Source organism: Lampetra fluviatilis, chromosome 30 (assembly GCF_964198595.1).
Source record: "Lampetra fluviatilis chromosome 30, kcLamFluv1.1, whole genome shotgun sequence".
NCBI classification, from domain to species: domain Eukaryota; kingdom Metazoa; phylum Chordata; class Hyperoartia; order Petromyzontiformes; family Petromyzontidae; genus Lampetra; species Lampetra fluviatilis.
Window position 1 is genome coordinate 9,918,508 of NC_136304.1, and position 24,968 is coordinate 9,943,475.

Below are 24,968 nucleotides of genomic sequence, written 5' to 3' on the forward strand. Positions count from 1 at the left end.
TTTCAAAGACAAACGCATGTTGGAAAGTAACATGTATAAGCATGACTTTTCCTGGCTTGTTTCTGCCTGGCCTGTTGTTTTGTTAACTCCCTTACTTTCATGTAAAATAGCATATCATTTATGTACAAGTTTGCCTAAACTGCAAATAGACGATTTTTAAACGCATGATTCCATTCTTTTATCGTGAATACAAAAACACTTTTTTTTTAAATCGATCACTCAAGTGATGCCCCAGACTGCAGCAGACAACGGGAGATGGCAAACCAGAAAAAAAAAACTCCCCGTTTAAAAAAATAAGGAATAAAACCGACACCTTATCGTCAGCTGGTGACATGTTGGCGAATTTTTTTTGTAGTCGCAAATAACAGGTGCTTGCGAAGTCATAAAGAGTCGGATTGTTGAAATCCCTGCGTCTTTTCCTGGTCTGAGCAGCGTCCACGAAATGGTGTCTGGGTGTCTCTGCTGGCATTACACGGCAGACGCTGATGAGCGACGATTAGCCCGGTGGGAACACTGCGACACAGGTGTGCCCTTGACCCAGGATGAAGTCTGACGTACCGACTGGTTATTGTTGTTCCACTCACGCAACAGCTCTGCAGAGGCATGATTTTGCACGCACGTACGCACGCACGCACGCGCACACGCGAGCACGGGACAGCTGGCTGCGGCTCTCGCAATTTCCCCTGTGGGCGGTTTCGTTTGGGGGGAATAGTAGAAAAATGATGCAAACCTAGCTTCCCTTGGCCACTGTCTTGTCACATTTTATGCTGCCTGTCATTTGGATCTTGCTCGCAGAAAAAGCGTTACGTGCGTGGACATGCGCATGGTGACGGCATGATGATGAATGCATGGCAACGGCAGTTCAATTGATGGTCATGCGCACACATCGCATTTTGCCATTTTAACCTGGCATCTCACGTACCTCGCCTACACACTAAACTGGCTTGGGCCTTGCGTAGGTCCAATTAGCAAATAAACCAATTAGCCTTCACGCGGCCAAAGGACACCCTACCAGGAGACATTTTCCCACTTTAGCGCTCCTTATCTCTGTGTAGCGGCAATCAATACCGCAGGGAATATGCTAATTTCACAGCTATGAAGCACGCAGGCACTGACAAAAATCGCATTACTCTCGGGTGCTCTGCGTCAATAATCGGCAGTGGGAAGAGACAAAAGGCGGCTGAGTGTGCACGGTTCTCGACCAGGGGTTCAGAAACCAAAGTAACAAGAAGATACTTTTTTGTTCGAATTTGGTATAAAAAAAACTCAACATTTAAAGAGCCACAATTCATGTGGTCCATAATAAATAACGTCACGAAACAGTCCTTAATGAGCCGCAGGGTGTCGACCCCTGCCCATGCTCAACTGGACTTCCATGGTAAACTGGACTTCCCCGTTCAGGGGTCAGCAACCAACATAACAAGAAGAACACATTTTTTTTCTCTAATTAGGTAAAAAAAGTTAAATATTTCAAGAGTCGTAACAGTCCCTTAATGAGCCGCGTGCGACTTCGGAGCCGCAGGCTGCAGACCCCTGAACTAGACGCAACACTGTGTACCATACGGCTCATAGCAGGTGCTCACTAACAGCTCTTGCCCCAAAAGTCTCTCAGGGTTAACAGGGGGATATTTCTTCTTTTGTGAAAATACGTGGTGATTTTGGTCCAATGCAGTGACCCCATCGGCAGGAAGGAAGGATGGACAGACTTTTAAGGGGGGTTTTCCAACACCCACACAACCCATTAAAATCAGCCTTACCACTCAAAGTTGCACGGTCTAAATGTTGTCGTTACTTAACTCAGCAGTTCCTGCAAGCGTCACAAAACTATTTTTTGCATTTTTTTGAAAGGCAGGGAGGCATACTTAGAACTGTAATGGGCCCATCTGATTGATCTCTTTACTCATTTTTGAGGACACCACTAATGCTGTAACTTTGAGTGCATTCTCCCCATACTTTTTAAGTCAGAGGTGCAGCGCAATCAAGAGCGAGAGTCTATTTACAAAGTCAATAAGTCAAACTCCATTCTCCAACGAGACATGCACTCATCGTGTTCAATTTGAAGCTATGAACTAGTGCTGTATATTTATTCCACGTTGGTTTTCCTACAAAGGTGTCCACCTTTCTAATGACCCCACAGGGAACAATGGGCTGAGTCGACTTCCAACCGAGATTTAAACTCGGCACCTTTTTATTTTCACTTAAGCATTTGACCCCGACGCCGCCCGGTCGGATGTAGCAGTTTATGTATCCGAGGATAGGGTCATTTAGTTTTCACATTCATCGGCGAATGGGCTAAATGTGCCCAACTCAATATACCCAAGCATAACCCACCATAAGATGTTTAAAACATGTGTTTGTCTTACACCAAAACCCTGGCTGTCTGAAATTAGTTTTGCACTTTCATGAGTTTAAAGTGATTCTCTCAGTGGTATGACTGCAATAATTTTCAAACTGTCACCACGGCAATGTCCCAGTACACGTCTTCAAAACGTACATTTAAAGTCTTGTTTTCCTGCTAAAGAGGTATCAAATGTGTGCTAGACAGTAAAAATAGGCTTTGTACGCAGTATGGCTTTCCCTGGAAAATAATATTGTGTTCCTTTAAATCACGAGTCTCATTTTGGGGTTTGAAGCTACGATTCCTGGAGGTTGCAGACAAATCACTGCAGCCACGATGCGCCACTGCTCTGCGCATGCCACAGCCGGCACGAAGTCAAAGGCGGAAGACTTTTTTTCAGTTGCGAGCCAGACTAACGTGAGCTGGTGTTTTTTTCTCTCTCTCTCCGTCCCTCCCTCCCTGCCCCGCTCTTTGCAAGAATGCAACCACAATAGATAACTTGGCGAGGCTGGGACATACAGTTGCCGCGCCTACGCTCAACACAAGCTGAGCAGGCCTGTCCACAAAGCGAGCTTACCACCAGCTCCAAGCGTGCCAGCACCCACATTCGACTTTTAGCGCTGCGTGGTGAAGTATGGTCACCCCCCCCCCCCACCATGACCAACACACCCAATCCAGCGTGCCGGCATCCTTAATTTATTCACAAGCACGATTACAAGTTACATTGGCCGAGTCTGTGTGTCACTTTTATAAGATCAGGGTGCAAGGAATGTTCACTTTTTGGCTGTGACATAAGCATGCAACGACCTGCTCTTGTGACTCAAGTAGCATTGTCTTTCAAACGATACAAAAAACAATATGGCAATGATGCAAAAACACGATGGTATTCACATTGCTGCATATTTCCACCTCAACAAATAGGTAACAATTTGTATGTATTAATATCCAACCGGGGTGGCTCAGGTGACTCACAATGGCCATGACAGAGCATCGGGTCTGCACCGTTGGAAAAAGGGATTTGAAACCAGGCAGCCCACCTGTGGTTAAACTATGTTCGGTAGTCCAGAAAGTTCATTGTCTCGATCCAGTCAATGAAACGTAAACCATGACACAGATTTATTACGGACTCAATTAGGACCCGCTGTACAGATGTAGAGTGGCAGTAACCACCCTATAAATGTGTCATATCCGTCACTAGTTCAGGGGCCTTTGGTGCAAACGAGCGCCGCCCGCTGCTTGTCTGAACAGGTAATCGCCTTGACTACATTAGATGTTCAAATTCAAGGTAAGATAGGGTCTGTAGGAGATGCCAAAGGCAACAAGATCGTTTTTGGGGGGGGGGGCTTCATCCTCCACGTTCACGTGTGTCTGCCATTGAAGGAAGTTTTCAACGAAAAAATAATGATTTGCCCTTTGACAAACTTCTGCTAGAAACCGGCCGAATGACTAGGGACAAACAGAAAAATCCCCAAATGCTAAAAGCATGGTACTTGACCAGAGTGGCTATGTTCATCAGGTGAAGAGGATATACATAGAAACGGTTAAATGTATCATCACGGACGAAACCACTTGCAATCAGAAACAACGGACTCTCCACCTTTGGCATGAGCACTGCCGTATACGATTGAAGTATGCACAGTTGGCCAACGGTTCAGGCAATTTACCTCCTTCAGTGCAGGGCAGCCAGACTGACTTGCAACTTGTTCACAAGTCAGTGCACGACGCCTTTAAAAACTGAGAACTTTGCATCGAGCTGATGCGAGCAAATTTTCATCAGCAGCCATTTAAAAGCAAACCGATCCTCAAACGGTCAAATAGAGGCACGCATCGATTACAATAATACACAAACGGGAGGGCGGAAGTGAAATATATTTTTATACACCAACTTTAAGGGCGACATAATTGTTTTACCGGTTTACACATGAATAACCGTGAATGGGCGAGGTTGAAGGATGATGACGCATACATCCCACTGCAAACGCCGCAATATGTATGCGCTTTGTGTGCTCCGCGGACACACTGTAAAACCTAATTTGCATAGTGAAATGAGCCTCTGCTGCTGATGTTACTTACGTTAAGCGATACCGCATGCGGTCAAGTTTAAGGGAGGATTTTTGTTTTTAATTCCTCCGACTAATCGTTCTCCAATTACTGTAGAGCTGCGGCCTCACGTGCACAGTAAATTAGGATGCTCTCGGCCTTTGCGAAAGTGCATTCGAATCGTTGAGGTTTAATCAATCTGAGAAGTTCATACATGAAGAATGGAGGAGAAAAATTCCACCTAGTGCTGCGACAAATGTTACCAGTGATCTCAGAGCAGCACACAAAGGGAATGCGAGATAACCCAACGTAAACAAGCTGCATTTTTCACAGGGATTAGATTTTATCTCAAAACTAAATCCCACTGCAAGCAGGGGTGCAAACAAGTCTATATTTTTTTAAAAATCAACAGCGTCCTTGCCGATATGGGTCCAGAGTGCAACGCAAAACAAGGACCCATATCTTTAAAACAGGGTCCATTGGCAATCATTTAGAAACGTGCGCTGAGAGTATTTGGCTGCTATAGGTTAGCACGTTAAGGGACACTTCGTTGAGCTATTATTTGTGGCCAGGTCACTTTAAAAGGAGCTACATAGCTCAGTGGGGCTTACCTGGTAAAAAAAATTCAACAAATAAAACACTGTAGTTTAGTAGTTTATAACATCTCGCAGGTCGCCTGCATTGATCCAAGCAAGCCTGACTGCTGTTGAGACGCTATATGTCAAAACCGGTCCCTAGTCTTGCTTGTAGTGCATCAATGCTGCCGAAAGGACGCACTCCCAGAAGGCTGTTGTGAAATAAATACTTGCATATTTTCCACGTGGACAGAAAATTTAAAGAGACACACGGTCTGCTCATCTATTACATTTTAATCAGGCAACAGTGAGCCCTGCACCAAATGCCCGAGCAGCTCACTGCAGACAAGCAGGGGCGATCAAAGGGGCCGACATTGGGGCAGAGTTTAGAGATGAGATCCTGGCTTTGAATCTGGGAAAAACGCACCGGTTAAACTGGGCTATCAAGTGTTGTGAGGTGCTCGTCACTATTAATTACACACAACAATAAACGGAGTAAAAAAATCATGAAGTAAATACAATTATATTAAATTGATTAAATGTTTTGTTTAGTTAAGCAAATGACAAAAAAAATATTCATAATTTTCGTTGCATTTCCATGTGACAAATGCACTTATCAGGACATCCATTGTGGATGAGATGCCTTTCAAATTGACTTCACTTCCTCCCCTAGCTCGAGAACTCCGCCACAGGTTGTTTTTGTACATTTAAGGTGACGCAAACTCATACTGAATTTAAATTTGTACTTCTTCTTTTCAGAAAAAAGTCCCATTCGTTTTGCACCGGGTCGGCTGCTCAGATCTCCTACCTCCACGTGCCTCTATTCCGCGTCTTTTTTTTCCACCCATCACATCCACTGTCCTCATCTCCGTTTCACTGCATCCTTCATCTCGTCCTCGGGTCTCCCTCTTAACTCCTCTGCTCTTCAATGGTGGCATCTCCATAGCCCTTTTATCACTGCATCTTGTTTGTCTCTTCCCAACACGATCCCAAACCATCCGAAATCTCGCCCCTGTACCTTCCCGAGAGCATAAGTAGCCTCTCCCATTGTTTAATGCACGGAACGTACTGCAAGGCCTCTAGAGAGACTGCACGCAGTAGCAACGTACAGGGTGGTGGTGGTGCAACAATTGGTGCAACGTGCACAGCATTGGCAAGGCGAGCAATGCTATCGCAGCTCAACATAAGGAACGGTTTTGCCACGTTAATAATTTCCGAAATTACGACTCATAGGGACACTTTCGGTTCGACAAATTAGTTAAGACGCCGAAAAATACGAACCGAGCCGAGCAGAAGGAAGCTTGGTGGGTGGGGTGGGTGGGTGACCGAGTTATTTGCATTTGCGTAAAAAGAGGTGTCTGAGCAGCTCCGACGACCGATTGCTGCAACGTCGGCGTCACAGCAGCAGCAGCAGCGAGAGAGACTCCCCCGGTGCGTTTGAATACTGTCGCCTCCATTGAGAGGCAAAACCAGAATCTCGAGTTTGGAGAGTTTTCCGGTCTTCGCCAACCAGTGAAGGGATTGCACAAGAAACGCACACTGCACAAAACTTAACGAAGTTGGGTTTTACACTCAATTTGGCCGAATCTTGCAATCGCCACGCGAGTTTGCTAACTATTGCCTTTAACCACATGACCCTCCCCGAATGTGCCCAACATCTCATCAAACCTCGTAAGCTAAGCAAGGCTGGACCTAGATAGCGATTGGATGGGTGATTAACATGCATAAGACAGGTTGTTATAGGCTCCATGGGGGGGGGAGCATAGTGCAATACAGCAAAATCGATTGTTATACAGTATTTCTATGCCCTCATGCATATGCTCCCTGCCTTCACCAATCCGCGGTTACCAGCATGAATTATGGTCAAATAACCCACGTGGCGAGGGAGGATCATTCATCCACTTGTAGACTGGACACGTACACGCTTCCCATCAACTTATTATTACACGCATTAATTACACCGTAATAGCATCAATTCTGTTTCATTTAGCGTGATTTTAACAACCCTCCGAGCAAAATAAACAACAATGCAGTGTACTTAAATGGCGGTTTTCCTGGACATAAAGTACATAAGCGATGATCTTTAAGAATCATCTCACAACAAATGAGACAACAATGGCAACCGCGATAGCGTGAACAATGATGAAATATTGCGAGTACATACGGTTACCCGACAGGGTGGCGCCGTGGCTCGCAAACGGGGAAAGTTGGGAGTTCAAATCCTGGGCAGGGTCAACTCGGCAACGATGATGAGGTTGAGTAATGAGCGACTGTGTGTGCGCTCCGGGTTAACAGGAGACGAGCACCACCTTCGCATTCGATGTAAGAAGAATCCGCTATGCAAGAACGTTTCAACGTTGCTGTACGTTCACCCAGGCGATGATTAAAATAGTTTGGAATAGTGAAATGCTATTTGAAGGCAGGTTAACTAGCACAATGATGATCCGAAACACTAAACGAGCGCAGGGTCAACGCTTGTCCGTCTCACCTCCAAGGGGGGAATGCAACTGCATGCAGCAGGACTCGCATTCCTTTTCAAGCTTGAAGCACAAATAATCCACCCCGGGTTTTTTTTCTCTCAAGACCGCAGCAGGGAGGAAGGTGCAGCCAACGCCTAGGTCACGCCACAGCTCTCCTCCGACTTCACTTCCCACGTCACTCATCTGTACCCGCGCTGAGCTCGGCAAAGTCGCGGGCTGCAAAACGTGGACCGAACCGGCGCATCTTCATCATCGAAACTATCGAACATTGAACCCTGAAGTTTAAGGGGCAATACGTAATGGAGCTGTAAAGCACTAAAATGCCTTTCGAGAGTGGTTGCTCGAGTCACAAGCCTGCGCTATACGGCAGTGAAGTAGCCGCTGCGATTAATCACCACCTTCAAAGAAATGGGTTTCATCCGCACAGACTGTAGTATAGTGGCTGCATGACGAGAAAGGATACAACATTTTTTTTTACCGCAGCTGTTCTATTTGACTACGTGCACTCACAAGCCGTGAGAGAACTGGTGCAACCAACCCACCCACCCACTCATCCAGCCGCTCCAAAAACATGCAAAACAAAAAAGGGGCCTACCCCAGCACCACCACTCCTCCTTTTGCAACGCAAGCCACCTAACAACTCATCACGCATTCTCGTTTCCCGGTCAAATGGACCACCCCCTCCACCCTCTCCATGCCCCCCCCCCCATTTGGAAGGGGAGCATGATGTCACGATGACATCATGGGGACTGTCAGCCGCGGCGACTTCCCTCCGCCAGGCCACTTGCATCCTAATGCATCGTGCGATCCTTAGCATCGTGCGCGAGAGACAACCGGTAAGCGACATGGGGCCCGGATTCACTTCGGTGAAAATGCATTCATCGTCTTAAGCCGCTTGGCAATTTGCTCCATTGTCGGTAACAAAGACATCGTTAAAGCTGTCACTGATAATTAAAAGAAAGACTCAAAGGAACGCTCGTCTACCAACACGTGAATCTGACTCCAGGAAATAAGCATGAGTTTCCATTGAAAGGAGAAGCCAGGCACGTTTTGGCAAAGGTATAGTAACCAAAAGTCCCACTTATAACGCCTAACCATCGAACAAAAACAGTCACTGCATCATTCGTGTTCAGATGTGCTTCTGTGGCCATCTGGAACGCACTGGAGCTATGCACTTTTAAATCATCTAGATTGAAAACTCATTTCTTTAGAATAGCTTTTTGTGCTTAGTTTGTTGTCCTCCCCCCCCGCACCTCCCATGAGCATGGTTGGCTACGTACGGTGCGAAAGAAGCTCAACATTCAATAGCACATTTACATCGACCCCTATATACCCCCCCCCCCAACGAAAAATCACTACCTTCCCCCTCCAGCATTGTCGTTGATATTGCCCAGCACCCTGTGGTCGCCCGCAGGAACACGCGTCACTCCGCAAGCGTGAATGCACACACATGGCAGCACGTGTCTGGCGTAACCCCCTGCCGGCCACACTCACGGGGTACACTATCGGAACGCGGACGCTTGCAAGCCACGGGGCGGGGGGGGGATTTGTTTGTTAGTTAGACTTTAGCAGACGTTGCGAGTCAGTGTCTCCCTGCTGCAATGAACAAGGGGGCGGCGGTTATGTGGCCGGGTGGCCCTGTGGCTACAATGACCACCCCCCTCACCCGCAATCGAATGGCAGCAAGTTACAAGCCTGGCCAGTGAGTTGTCCCAACCCCTGACCATCCCATCACACCAGATTTTTAAAAAAATATGACCCCCGAGTTCCACTTTATGAAACGGTTAATAACGGTTGCAAAACGCTCCATCGACATTAAAGTTGTGGGCTCCATTGGCGGCCCTGAACCAGTGGTCAACATTCCACGTTACCATGGCAGTGGGCCAATCTCTTCACATAAAGAATACCACCGACGTTCTGCCAATGAGTTCTCATTTTTTTAGACCCCAGAGAGATGATACGATTCGACCCTTTACCGAGATTTCAAAGAACACCAAATAGATCTCTCTAACCCCCACAGTGCTGCACAACTGGTAAGATGGCTGATGGTGAAATGATATGTCGTAGTTGACAAACAGCACAGGTGCTTGGGTACCGCAGAGCACAGCGAACAGTGCACACATGCAAATGTTGATTTCTGACACCAGGGTCATGACCCCGGGGGGTGTGGGAGGTTGTGTGTGGGGGTTTTCTAGACGTTCACGTGGACAGGAGTCCTGCCCAGTAGTGCATGTGCATGCTGGTGTACATGTGTGAGCCTGGAGTATGAAGTGCGGAGCGGCAGTGTAGCGGTTATCGTGCTGCGCTACGAACCCGGCAAGCCCAATACTGTCAAGGCTATAAGGGGGGGATCTTTGTGGGGAAGATGCTACCAGCCAGTTAATGGCAGCTGCCTTCCAGTAACAACACGAGGCAGAGGAGCAACGCTCACAATAATGAGTTCAGGGCTGGGTGGATAAAACACAGCGAGTTGGCAGAGGTGGGAGTACGGGACGTGTATTTGCCAATTATCATCTCAGTAAAACCATAACACGCGGGTCTGTCCCATGACTCCATGCCAGTGAGCTTTCACCATTTCAGATGGATATTGGTGTACCAAGCCTGGCACAAGCACATAAGTTACAAAATTGCCACTTGAGCGGCTGTTGTTTAAGTGTGTGTTCACGTGTGTAAGCGTGCGTAAGCGTGCGTGCACGCGTGTACGTGTGGTCGGCAAGTGCTTGCCTGAAGGTATATTTTTGGTAATTGAATTTTTGCCAAAGGCCCCACTTTGATAGCAGCTTTCTGTCGGTCCGCAAAAGCCACGACCGGAGTTTAAAACCCTGCTGCTTTGACAAAATGCTCCGTGCCATCGATACAGGTCTTTGCATTCCATTGCTACAGGGCACCACCCCTGCACAGCTGCAGTCCTCATCACAGCCTCGCGTCTCTACGTCATCACTCCTCCACCCTTTGATGGTTCCACTCTTATATTTCCATTAGTTTCCCTCTAATATGCCAAAGTTATCCTTTAAGTGCAATTGTTTTTTTTTCTAACAGCGACTGCAACGAGCACAATTCCTGTTTGCGTTATCCCCACGTGTGTCTTATGGGATTATTAGAAACACATGCCTCAACATGCTCCTTTTAAGTGGTGATGGGTTTTTTTAATGATTCAACGCTACTACTTGTTTACTGGCTTACGTTACGCCGGCACAAAAACAACGCGCGGATCACATGAACTCATCGCAACTTTCATAGCAACGCCGTCCAAAACTGGCCGCATGCCATCGAGACGCTACGATTATGAATGATGAAACATAACTGGCAGAAAAAAAAGACAGAGGATGTTTTAGGAACCTTGAATAAAAATGAACTGGCCATGTGGCACTTTGGTTCAAGTGTTGGACTCACAAACAAAAGGTTGCCAGTTTAAATCCCGGTCGTGGAATGGTCATCATCTCGATAGGCGACCCTGATGAAATAATCAACATTCCACATTCCATTGGCAGGGGAAAATCTCTACATTATGTACAGTATGCATGTTTAACTTCTTTTCCACCGTACGTAGACAACCGTGCTAATCGGAGATGCGGGGCGGGAGGACAACAAACTAAACACAAAAAGTAGTTTTAAAGAAATTAGTTTTCAATCGAAATTTAAAAGTGCAAAGCTGTAGTGCCTTCCTAAGAGCATTCCAGGCGGCACCACTGTGAGGAATGGCAACGGCTTGTGGGGGGGGGCCTTCATCCAGCAGTCGATAACGAGGATGAAATGACGATGGGTCGAATCAACCCGCTTGGTAGCAGGAATTAAACTGAAAAATTACGATTGCAAGTTCAGCACTCTTAAGTCACCGCGCCGCACAGCAGCGTACCAAATGGCTATTCCTGTTGCATTATAAACCTGTTTCGAACACGAAGCAGCGGGTGAAAAAAAGGGTTGCTTCTCGGTACGCGACGTAACGACCGCCTTAGCAACTGCTCGTCTGTGAATAATCGCTGAATTAGCACCAGCCGGGAGGAGCACAATGAGGCGTGTTGAGATACCGAGTGCGAGCCGCCAAGCAGCAACTTACGGAGGCAAGGATTTCGGTTTGCGCCGGACGTGTAATGATTACCCCCTTCCCATCCCTCTCTTCCCCAATTCAATGAGCTGTCATTATTCCGCATCACGATTCGACTCACAATTACGTGCTATTGCCCTTGCGACGATTTGCAGATTTACGTGGGTACGACTAAAAAAAGGCTATCCACATGTCAACTTCAAGGTTTTTGGGCACCACGTTGTAAATTGTGGTCTTAAATAAATTATCTCAAAGTCACTGCCCCTTACTATGCTGTAGAAGCACCACTTCCCAAAATGTTTTTACATACAATTTAAATATATATCTGATAAAGGGGAGTGTTTGTAATGAACGTGAAGAGGTTTTTATAGGAAGTAATCAATTCTTTCACACGGAATACAAAGTATATATCCTCACCATGCCTTTGATTAAATGATCATGAACGTGCCCGATCTTGTCAAGAGGCTAAGGAAGCTGCAGGCTGGATAGTGCTTGTATGAGTGAGCACGACGCACAAACAGGTTGTTATAGGCTGCGTGGTAGGCAGCAAAGGGCAGGTGCAGAAAAAATACATTGTTATACTGTACTGCTGTGCTCATATATGCTCCCTGCCTTCAACCCACACAAAGCAGTGGCACAGTACAGTCAAATAACCCCCACTCCCTGCACGTTGTGGGCAGGCCGGCATCCAGCAGCGCAAAAACAAGCACAAGTTCGCCTTGACCATAAGAATACATTTTAATTGCTCAATAGTTACATCACTAAAGCCACGGGTGGAATCGGTGCCTCCTGCTTGGGCTGCTTTTGGCGGCGAGCACTGGGCATGCAGCCAGGTGGAGCTGTCCACCACTGTGACTATTGTGCCACGGTGGCGAGATGTTAACTACCTCGCCTGGTATGCAGGAGGTTCATGGGTTCGATCCGGACTCCGACGCCTGCTGTATATTTGCGTGTTCTCTCCGTGGTCGCGTGAATTTTTCTCCCTCCACATTTAGAATAAAAGTGGGTTTAGAGTATTTGGCTGCTATACATTTTGACGTTGAGCAATCGTTTGTGACCAGGTCGCTTCTGAAAAAGAGCTATATAGGTCAGTGGGCCTTACCTGGTAAAATAAAGAGTTTAGTTCATTGTGTTCAGTGGCCATGCATGCTGGGGCTCTGAGCACAGGCGAATGCAGATTTGTATTATGCATCCATTTGCATTCGTGATCTTTCAAATGTTACCAACATTCCAGAACAAAAGTACAAAAGGAGCTCACTCAACCCCACCTCCCCTCCCCCATCATCCCCATTCTTCAAAAAGTTCATTAAAATGCTGATTCGCGTCCAGAGAGCTTTATTTACATTTTAGTTACTTTTAACAAGAGGCTGCTTGACTCTATTTCCCCCACAGTACAAATATGGTCTTTGTACTCATTACAAATTCTGTTTTAAAAAAAGAAATCACACAATCCCTTCATTAGTCACGGACAACTTTTCTTGAGTTCTGATTTAATCACTGATTAACTTTGAAGCTGAATCCTTTTTAACAAAAAAAGGGGTCTTCGTCCCTCTCCCCTCCCCAAAGGCCACACAGACACATCGTGGCTGCACCTACAACTTCAAACAAATCGCCCCTGTTGAAGATTACAGCTGCCTCGACGACTGGCCGCTCTGGACTGCCCGTCTGGGCTACACGTACTAAGAGGAGTTTATTTTAACAATCGTCATCGTTGATATTTATCAGTCACCCAGTAAAAAAACTTTGCGCCTAGCCTCTAAAGAAGTGGTTCTCAACCTTTACTGCATGCAGCCTTGCAACCCTTTTGATCTTAATCGTAAAAAAAATATGTTAATGTATTGGCTTGATGAAACAAAGCAGTTGTACTTAGGTGCCCATGCTCAATTTGTGTTTCGATGATTTACCTTCTAAAAAAATCTGGCCACAGAAAGGGCATCTCGCACACCCAGGTGAAGAATCACCGCTCTTGACTTTCTAGGAAAGCTCGCTTAATTTTTGATTTTGCTTGTGAGAAGAAAACAAAAGTATCCAGAGAAAGGCCAAGCATAAGTATGTATGTTGAACTTCTTTCACACCGTACGTAGCCAACCGTGCTAATAGATGCGAGAGGACAACGAACTCACAGAAAGCAGTTCTAAAAAAAATAGTTTTCAATGTAGAACGTGGTCCAGATGCCCAATTAATTGACTACCAAAACTGTTTTAGTTTTGTTTTAAATAAACCTTACCTAAATTGTGTTTAGGTTTTAGAGAATTCAATGGGGGGGGGGGGGGGTCACAAGACATCTGGACCACCCTGCAGATTTAAAGTGCATAGCTCCAGTGGCTTCCCAATATCTTAAGGAGAGAGCATTCCAGACGGCCTCAGAAGCGCGACTGAAATCGCACGATGCGGTATGAAAGGATAATACTCGAACGTGGACACACACTGCAGCAGCCCAGCGGGCTAAAGCACTCACTTTCATCACGGGCACCGTTTTGTGACTGAAAAACACATGGGAACGGTTAATTAATTAGTTTCAAGTTGTGTACGTTGTATGTAATTGGTTAGATGGTCTTGGCAGCCACTAGTTGCATGACTGCGTATGTTGAATTTCTTTGACGATTTTTTATTCTTTAATCGAATTGTGAGAATTATCTAATCCTGAGGTGGGCGCATCTTTACACACCTTGCAATGGGTCTTTACTCAAACAATAACTTCATATATTGTTTATGTAATATTACTGTGCTAATATCAGAGTTGATGATGTTTGGAGAGTTGAGTGACTGGGCAATCCAGTGGATATCTGCTGGGTTTACGAACCCGCCCCGAACTTTCGTGCCGCCGCTAAAAACGTCGTAACGCTGTGTGTGCAGGAAAGACGCTGAACGCATTACAAAGACCCCCCCCCCACCACCTCCGATGAAAGTCCAACTTCGTTTAAAATAACCGGGGCTGGGACGACCCTCGCGAGGGTTTACAGGGTATTTTACTTTACGTGCTGCATTGGGGGTGTTAAGAGGGGTGAGTGGGTGTAAGAGGGGTGTTTAGCAGTGCGGTGTGGAGAGGGGTGGTATAGAAACGACTTCGAACAGTCCTTCTGCCTCTCTCACCCTGCTAATAGAGCCCCTTTACAAATGAGCTCATTCCCAGAAATCTGGAACACAGCCACCGCCATCATTATCTGCGCCACATGCCCACAGTCTGCCACTTCAGTGGCCCTAGCATTCAGTGAGTTGAAGCAACAAAGCAACAATCAAAGCCACTCCGCACAGAGAGAATGCACCATCTAAAACAAGCACACACAACAGGCCTTCATGGCCCACGCTGATGATGCCACCATACCCTCGGCGTGTTTCCTTTACAATCAACACCCAAACTACAAATTTAATCTACAGTCTACGATTCCTAACCAATTGGTTTGAGTTCTCCCCTCAGTCACCGAGGTCTGGGTCTGCTCCCATGCCTGTCTCAGCAACCAGCCCTCACCCATCCCGCACACGCGTCCCACTCATTGCAACCCCATCTACCTGTAATTCTAGATTTGAAGCTTTCGTGACTCCAAGGATTCATACTCTTAGTTCTCTCGGTAAAGTCACGTAGGTAGAAAATGAAATTAAAATTAATAACATTTTATTGTTTTATTTTTTTAAATTTTAATTTCATTTTTTACCTACGTGACTTTACCGAAAGAACTAAGAGTACCCATCTACCTGATTATGCCTAAACACTTTTCTTGGTATGTTCTGTTTCTAACTTCAAATTGCTTATCCTATCATAGCATAACAGTCCAAGCATCCAACACCTATGTTCAAATGCCAGGAGCTGTTTTTCGAATTGAAGTACACTTGTTATTCGAAGGCTAATTTGGCAATTATCAAATCAAAATTGTACCTTCTGTCATAAAGCTCCAACAACACAGTGAGTGAGGTTTCATTCGGCCTTTTTCAGTTGAAAATATAAACCAAGTGTTGGTATCTTCAACCTGCAAGAGTCAGCAACTGTGTATGTGCCAGTGTGTGTGCTGGTGCAGCGGTGCCATCGTGGTTAGTGCACTGCACTACGATCACAGCGGTCTGAGTTAAATTTCTGGCCATGGCTAACATCAGTGACGAAGATATGAACTGACCCACGGTTTCCCTTAGGTCAGCCGTAACTCAGTACCTGGTGCAATGTGTTAACATGAGCACCAGAAAGACAAAGGCAGCCAGGCATGGTTCTGGCAATGACATTCAAGTATTTTTTTGTCTTTGTACCAGGATATGCATTGCAATGTGTGTGTATATGTATGTATGCAAAAGCAAGTTCTTGCTTCATAGGTGATTGTTAACAGCACTTGCCCCAACAATAACGTATGTAGGCTATACAGTATAAGATATTTTTTTCATCTTTGGTACTGTGTGTGTGCTATTAGAAATACAGTATAACACTGCACAAATTAACATCAGCACTGTCACAGTTGTAAACAACACACTTAATAGCTGCAAGGCACTTGAGGCCAAGCAACGTTAAGCAATTACACCGTCACCCACTCTACCCAGTGCCACTCGCGTTTAAATCGGTGCGAACGTCATTAGAATTACTGCCGCGTGTGTTGGCATACGTGCTCAGAGTGGCGAATCTTTTGTTCCCTACTCAACCCACGGTTACAAACCGCCGCAACGAGAGACCGTAGAGTCATCAGCAGCAGCAGCTATTGATACCTTAAACCTGAGTCGGCCTCCCCGTGGGTCAACTCAGCCTAAAAAAAAATGCACCCGATGCAGTTCCATTAAATTCATGGACATTGGTGGGCGCGTGTTTTGCTGCACACACCAGTTAGCCGACTATAATAGGTGCTTGCTAACACTGCCTACCCCACGAGTCTATTTGGAAGAAAACATGTGTTGGTACAATTATCTTTGAGAGGGTGTATCTCTGTGTGCGCCTCCGCCTAATCGCGATTTAAAAGTCGGAGTCATGTGCATTGTAGAAAACTGGAGTAGAATAACAGTAGTTTGTTAACAGTCGAAAGTTTAAAAAAAATTCCGTGTTCAAAAATCAGAGAGGCAATGTTAAATCTCCATAGCTCCCTGCCCCGCTAGAGTGAACGATGACAAATCCACGTTTCTAGTTGTTCAAGTGTACCATAAGCAGGGTGAGATAACTATATTTAGGGCATTATCAAATACTTCCTGATACAGTGACCCTAACCAATAATGCTGTATCATGCCTGACCAGATGCTGTCTTTCTCAAGCAACGGCGCACGCTGAATACAATACAAGCCATGCCGAGTGGTAGTTTTGCTTATTTCAACAGAAAACTGAATGTAGCCGTGGTTGAAGTTAGCCTGGGGTGTCTGTGTATCCTGCACATGTGTTAGACTCTTTTAAACAATGCAACCTTTTAACATGCTAAGCACCTTACATTGACCTTCTTGTCTGCCTAATAATTTGCCTAGCACACACAGATGCCAAGGTTGGCCTCGCAGGCCTGTTTGGGTTCGTGTAGTCAGACAGCATCTATGGAGACAAGGAAACGTTGAAGGCCGCCATCACACAGCTTGAGTCACTGTAATCCCATCTAGGACCCATTCTTGACCACAGAAAATACTCATTTGAGGCAGTCATCCTAGAGGAGGCCCAAGTCAGTTGCAGATGCTAATAATTACGACTGTTGTGCTTCAAGAATCGAGCTTCAATCAACCACTGTTATGTTGTCTACCGGCCGAGTCGCCCTTAAGAAATAGCTTCTAAGCTCAATGAGCTTTACTCGGGGAAATAAGGTTCTGAATAAAAACAACTTTCGATTGTAGAACTGTAAACTTAGATTACCACGACACCCACCACTCAGCACATACACGTGGCAAAGATCTCCCATTTGTCCTTATAGACCTGCTGGAATACATCATATTAGCAAGGATCTATTTAATCCTGAACAATACACAATGAAGTAGAGTACACAGCATCACGCAGGTCCAGCCAACCCTTATTTTATTTGTAGCGATGTTTGATGATTCTGTGTACTCACATAGGCTGAGTCAGACCGAAGCAGACCCAAGTCAACTTTACAAACCACATTTTGTTGTTGATAATTACACGTGTAATATTGTATGGCCAGGAAATTTGACTTGAGTTGCTGGTGTCAAGAGTATGGCGATGTGAACGTGTATCCCGTTGTTACAAAAAACACACTCATTGGCTGGCGGTGCTTGGGTGCTAGACTGAGAAAGTCACGTGGAAATATTTTACAAGTTTAGCTGCTGAAGGAACATTGCACCTTAATTAGGAAACGGATACCGTGTGACCGAATGCCAAAAACTTAAAATACAAAAGTTTGACAATGATATGTCCATCTTTATACAACCTCTACAGAACATACCACTGCAGAACCTGCCACATGTCTGCACAAGGGACATCTTAAGCAGTATGGAAAATGTGTTCGGACAATACGTTAACATGTTGTCAATTAGTTGGCAATGAAGACATTGTACAAATGCACACTTGAAAAAAGTGCAGAATGTGGATTCGTTATGAGTAGTTCAGCAGTGCTTCGTTCATTTGTGCGCATGCTTTATCAGTCTTCTTTGTTGTACGGCTAATGTTAATGTTGAGAAACAGCTATCATTTTACACTGACGTAGTTGAGCCAGGATAACTTCGTTAGGAGTACCTCCGATTAGCACGGTTGGCTACGTACGGTAGAAAGAATTTCAACATATATACAGGAGTAGCAGAGTGGTGCATCGATGCTGTGATGCTTCCTCCTTCATGGGGCGCCACGGTGGCGAGATGTTAACTACCTCACCTGGTATACAGGATGTTGTGGGTTCGATCCCGACCCTGACACCTGCTGTATATTTGGAGTTCGCATGTTCTCCCCGTGGTCACGTGGATTTTTCTCCAAGCCCTCCGGTTTTTACCTCCACTCGACCACGGGGAGAACATCCAAACCCTAAGCATACAGACGTCAGGGTCGGGATCGAACCCAAGGTCAGGATCGAACCCACGACCTCCTGTAAACCAGGCATGGTGGTGAACATCTCGCCACCGTGGCGCCCTGGGACATCTGTGAAAAAAGAGCTTCACAGCTCATCGGATTTCTCCAGAATAACTCAAGATATAACTCAAGATATAACTCAAGATTCTGATTCTATGAACACTCATGACTCCCCCCACGGGCACACATGGCCAGGGGGAGGGGAGGGGGCCAGGTTTGTGGGTGGGTCCACGTCCCGTTTCGCAGACACGGCCCAAAACGACGGGGGCAAACGCAAACACCGCGTCCCGCTGCCCACAGAGAGAGAGCCCCTCACGTGCCCGCTCTCGCCAATCCATTTCCGCCTCGCTCACAAACAGAAGGCGTTTTTTTGCTTTACAAAACAACTGTCCAACACGAGAGCACACATCGCACTCTGAATACACACAACTGTCGTAAAATAAGCGAGACATCTTGCTCTCAGATTCCAAGCTCCCCCTTTGCCTGTACTTTGCCCTCGGGTGCTGTTTTATTGTTTCTGGTGAGTCGTGAATTGTCCTCTGCTCGACTCGGCGAGTGTGGTGGGTTGCACGGCATTGCGAGTGCGTTCGCGCACGTACGTACGTATGTATATGGAGGAGGCTCATGAAGGATGCTACTGGGCAGGTGGAGGCAGTCGCCCTCCAGCAACAACGGAGGGTAGAGCGACGCTCACAACAACGAGCGGAGCGCCGGGTGCTAAAATGCAGCACGTTGGCACTATCTCATTCATGGCACCTGGGTCTGTTTCATGATCTCTTGTCAGCGAGCCTTCGACACTTGACGTGGTCTCAAAGTGCACCTGGCCTGGCACAGGCGTCGTGGTGATGCCACCGTCACTTAGTGGCGAATGACGGGTATTGATATTTGGTACGTATACTGAACAGCTTTAACCCGTGCTAATCGCGCGTGCAATGTCTGAATTCTCCTTGGCGATGCACAAATGACTCCACCCTCACACTACGTAAGCAAATACAGTTGCTGCAGTTCACATAATGGCTCCATTTTCCGAACTTTCTTAAGTGTGCGTTTGTACAAAAATGTTCTCATACACCAACGGAAACTGCTGAAGTACTAAAGCGTTCTCTTTCAGACGTTCTGACAGACTAGCCAAATGCAGGCTAGCCTAATGCAATAGGAGGAAATTGTACGTTCCGTATGGAGGTGACAAAGACACACAATTGCCAAGCTCCTGCATTGTAAGATTTGCAATGATGGAACATTGCCCAAAACGTTGCCTATTACATATATAATTTGTTTAAGGCCAGAGTGTTGACGACTGTGTTGTGGTTCCCGTGTTGCAAGGGTTAGCATGTGGATGTGGTAGTGTATTAATTATTTTGTATTAATCTGCCAGTCATCTCAGTCAACCCATGGCACGTAACCTCCTGTCAGCGAGCCTTTGACACTTCAGGTGCCCTCCAAGTGCACCTGGCCTGGCACAGGCGCCGTGGTGACGTTCACAGTCACTTCGTGGAGAATGCCGGGTATTGGTATGAATTAATACACGACGATGATTGCTATGTTACAATCTTAAATGAGTAATGTTTGGGGGGGTTCATTTTTCAAAATTTGGCAAAAAATTTACTCGACTGGCAGACAATAGTTGCGTGTTTATGTGTGTGTCTGTGGGTAATGGGAAGCGGTGGTGAAGCGGTTAGCGCGCCGAGTTCGATTCCCGTTCACGGCCAACACCAGTGACGATTATCTGAACCGGTCCTGGGCCTCAAATGAGTACCTAGTGCGGTGTGTAAACATCGCCACTGGGGACAGAAAGCCGGTCGGGCGTGGTGCTGGCCACCCACCCCCTCGTGCACCGTTCCTGCCTTCATAGGTACTATACCCTAACAGCACTTACCCCAACAGCCTGTTAAGGATACACGGGGGATCTTTGTCCTTGTATTAATTAAAGTGCTGTGACATTTCAACAGCTAAACATGTAAAATTTCAACGCGACTTCCCCACTCTACCTCCTTTCCGGCCAGCAACCACAATCCAACATACAGAGCAAACTCAAGTTTTTCTCCGCACAAAATAATACGTTAGGATCATCAGAATATAACACTGAGGTTTTACGAGTTCTGTTTACACACAGCTTAAGCTAAATGTCAAAGTGTCCTCCACGTTATACGAATTACTGGATGCTTATCTCCTTGCTGGTACTAAACCAGGTGTGTGTAAACTCCACGTTTCTATGGTAGAAAGCATAGTTCACGGAACACAATTCGAGCACCTTTGACTTCCCTAAACAAAAGCGATTGCAATCCCACATGCACATGGTGCAATAAATTAATTAACACAACTACTTCTGACGTACAACCATCTTAGAGCAGCTTCAGCGTTTACAACACCGGGCCCACTACAACATGTTCTATGTTGTACAACTCCCACCAGTCTTCTTGGTTCTTTCGGTAAAGTCACGTAGAAGGGAAATAATAAAAATAAAACATAATTAAATAAAATTCTCACGACGTTTCGGCCACAACGCAAGCAGCCGTCCTCATGTGAAGAACAGGGCTGTCGGAAAGACAATAAGATGAATCCCTGCAGTCACGAAAGCTTTAAATCGAAACTCCCACCAGTGTTTGATCTCCAGCACTAAGCGCTGCAGGCTCAGCAAGCTGGTACTGTTTTATCGACCCCCGGACAGACCAAGATGAGGATCGTGGTTATGAGTCGATGCTAAACCACAACTTTTCAATTAATGGTCTCAACAATTGTCGCGTGCAACTGTTCTGAGTTTTGTATGATCAGGCACTTAATGATGGGGCCTAAAGCCAATACGGTGGTTATTGGTGATAATGCGACTTGAATACTACAGTAGACCTTTTTTTAAGGACGTAAGAGGAAAACCCCAAGTCAGGGTGGTGGTGAAATTATGAAGATCATGGTCTAGCAACGGAAAGGAAGCGACAGCGAAACACGGTGGCCAATTTGACCTATTGATCTTGCATCTCGACTGGAAGACTTTGTTTCATCATGTTGCAAGTACTGCATTGAATTGGGAACCTGAGAATGGCAGCGGCTGCGTGCCGGGACACGTCCGCTCTCTGCTCGAACGCCTTCGCTCAGAGCAAAGAATTAAGACGTTACAGTGCCGAAGAAGAAACATGCAATCGCATTACACTAACGAGGAAAGAGAGACCCGTTTGCACCGTGCATGTCGTTATTATTCGTGCTCAAGTATCTTTAAGAGCGCGTAGAGGAGAGAGAAAGAGTTGTATGTGTGTGTGTGCACATCGTGACGACGCCTTACCCCGCATTGTAATGCGCGGCCCGGCAACTTGCAGTTTGCAAAAATCAATAACCAATAACTTCAGCGCTGTTCAGCTCTCTCAGCTGCACAGCGTGTTGGCATTAACATCTGTGTCACGTATAACAAGTCTTTAAAAGTTAAATCTTCCAAAAATATATATATTTTTAAAGTGTATAAAGTGGCCGAAGGGTCGAAAATGTGTGGGTGGCGGGGCCTTGTTTGGCTACCGAGCGCCTCGCACCTTCGCCCGCTGGAAATCCAGGCGAGAACGGTCAAGCGGAGCAGACCCGAACCGGAGATAAAACATCGACACTCACCTGAAGTCCGTGGTGGTGTGCGGGTCCCGGGCATCGGGGAATTCCTCAACGATTACAATGCAAACTACAGCACTGTAACACGAGACGCCTCAAAGCCTAGAGAGACACGTGTTTCTGTTCGCGAGCACCTATTCAAGCCGGCGTGGGGCACGTTGGCAGGCGGGTGGTGTGGACAGGAACCACGCCCGCCCGCCTTTGTCTCCCCAGTTGCTGCTGTTTACACACAAGCCGAGTTAACTTCGCGGAGAATGCCGCAGACAGGATTATAAGTCACTCAGCGCTCACCATATGCAATATTGGGTCTGTGCAAACAGCACACATGCAGAGTAACACACTAAGCCAAAGCTGCCGAGCAGAACCTATGAAGTCCGACACGGCACACGAGGGGGGTCGGTGACCAACATCACGCCCGACCGCCTTCGTCTCCCTAGTGCTGACGATTGCACGCCACAGCAGGAACTAGTTTATGGCTGAGTCGACCCTGGGAGAAGCTCATGACCGGTTCGAATAGTCGTTGTCACTGTTATTGGTCCGTGACCGGTAATCAAATTCGGTTCGTGGCGCAGTGCGCGATCCGCTGCTCCCCCATATGCACAGTAAACACGTATGCACATACACCCATACACATGCACCCATACACATGCATAATGCACACACGTGCACTGCGTACACACAGCCCGTACACGATTGTGGCGAGCGCTGTTTGCGCCGACCTAATAAACCAGCCACAAACAAAGCCGACAATCGCCACTCACCCCGAGCACGATGGTGAGGTTACCACGGCGCTTGTGCCAGGATATGTGCACTTTTGAGGCGGCCACGTGAAGTGTAGAAGGCTGTCGCTGCTTGCAGGAGGTCACGGGACTGACCCATGTGTTACTTGACTGACGGAGACGACTGGAATATGCAACAACCTGGAAACTCCACACTGCCCCCAACTTGCGGTAGCGTTAGCCGCCCGGCGCTGCGCTCGTTGTTGTGAGCGTAGCGCCTCCGCCCCCCGCCGCTGTTGCTGGAGGCCGACTTCCTCCAAGCTGCCCAGTAACAGCAGCAGCAGCGTCCTTCACGAACTTCCTCCACATAAGCCGATTTTAAACCAGTCACCGGCAAATCCACTCAGCTCTACACCCCCCTGTAGCGCGCATCAGTCCACCTCGTCTCTAGCCCGTGCCGCGCTCGTTTAGCCCCTTCGATCCAACCAAACAGAAGCTGCCTGGCCATGAGGTGGCTATGCCATGCGGTGCTTCGTGACCCAGCTTGGCCATGCGGTGGCTATGCGATGCGGTGGCTATGCCATGCGGTGCTACTTGACCCAGCCTGGGCATGAGGTGGCTATGCCATGCGGTGCTACTTGACCTAGCCAGCAAACGCAGCCTCCCTCGCCTGCCAGAAGAGCTCACGGATGGGAACCGCGTCCTTGGCTGTGTGACAGGGAAGTCCTTTGCTCCCCCCAAAACTATTTACCATTTTGATCGTGTACTGTATAGGTAGTTCGAGAAGCATATCGTGGCTTGCAGCAGTCTAATTTCCATTCTATCTGGTACACATGTAACGGTGGGGGGGATCGACGCACGTGTGAAGTTGATGGACGGCTCCCTACTGGTCAACCATGTTACGTGTATGCTGATGACCCGGCAATCGCTGCTCTCTGACAAGTTGGATACGTTGCTAGCTGAAGTTGGCTGGATCTTTGCCACATAAGATGTTGTGGGAGGGGACCTGACTGCCAGCCCTACCAAAACAACCGCCCCGGGTACACTGTGTTATTGAACACCTTACCCCCAGATTTTCATACACGTACAACACTTTTATAAATCCACTGCTGGATGAGAGCCTCGGCCACGCTTATGCATCTTATCTCGTAAGCTAAGCAGAGTCTTGAGCCTCTGGAATAATTGCTCGGGTGGATGTAAATTGCAGCATGAGCAGCAGCGGATGAGTTAAGCAAGGTCCATTGTGTGGTTTTATGTGTAGTACAGTACTTCTATGCTCCCCGCTCTCACGAAATCTCAATAACTATAGTGGGAGACGTATGGTCACAACCTACACACACATATCTAGCACTTGCACACACACATTAATGATGCGCAGGAGTAAACACAAGTTTGTTTTGAATCAAACACAAATGTGTGGCGCCCTCACCTCGTCACCTTCACTGCGGAGCTCCACGCGGCCGCGATGAGGCGGTCGAGGAGTTGGGATGAGGGCGAGATGGATGGAGGAGGTGGTGGGGATCAGTAAAGTCGTGAGTTACCTTGTCGATGAGAGAGAGAAGTGGCAGTGATTGTAAAGGCACGAGGTGGTGAAGAGATTGAGCAGAAGAGAGGAGGTTAAAGAGGCTGACGGCGGGAATCGGAGCGAAGTTTATGAAGTTTGTGTTTGTTGTTTATGTTGGTGGAAGTGGCGCTGAGAAACCAGGGAGATTTTAGCAACCCTGCAGGAGCTGCAGGTGGGGACGACTGAGGACAAGGGGCTGGTGAAAGAACGATGATGATGATGTAGACGAGGTGACAGAGAGAGAAGTTGTGGGTGAGTGGAGGGAGAAAGATGCAGCGGAGCAACTGGGAGAGCTCAGCAATGGGAAGCAGAAGGCTATGACCTGGAGAGAGAAGATTACAAGATGAGGTGGTGTGGTGATGATGATGAAGCAGAGGAGGTGGATGAGGAGGTAGGGAGGTCCGGGTGATGGACCCAGGATGTTGCTGTTGCGGCCCGTGCAGTCCAATCGGCTTCTTTAAGTCCCTCCAGGAGCGAGTGGCAAAGGCAGAATCAGCAACTGGACAACTGCAGCAGGCGTCGTGACGAGGACAAAGGTTCTGATGATGATGTTGATGTTGTTGCTGCTGCTGCTACTGATGGTTGGTGGTGGTGAAGCCGATTTTGCAAACGCACGAGTGCTGCGTGACGTCACTCAAGCCGGGGCACCGCGGCCCGGCCCGGC

At 47.1% G+C, this 24,968-nt stretch overlaps 1 protein-coding gene across 4 annotated transcripts in view; it reads right to left on the minus strand.

The window, feature by feature from the left end:
• The window catches only part of LOC144943262 (uncharacterized), a 92,036-nt gene extending 67,068 nt beyond the window's left edge, over positions 1-24,968 (minus strand). For 2 of the 4 annotated variants that reach the window (XM_078870598.1, XM_078870595.1), the window contains exon 1: positions 24,170-24,968. The gene's annotated coding sequence lies outside the window, so the exon portion shown is untranslated. Of the gene's footprint in view, positions 1-22,027; positions 22,355-22,782; positions 23,220-24,169 lie in introns of those variants that run through there. The other 2 variants (XM_078870596.1, XM_078870597.1) reach the window with 2 other exon arrangements.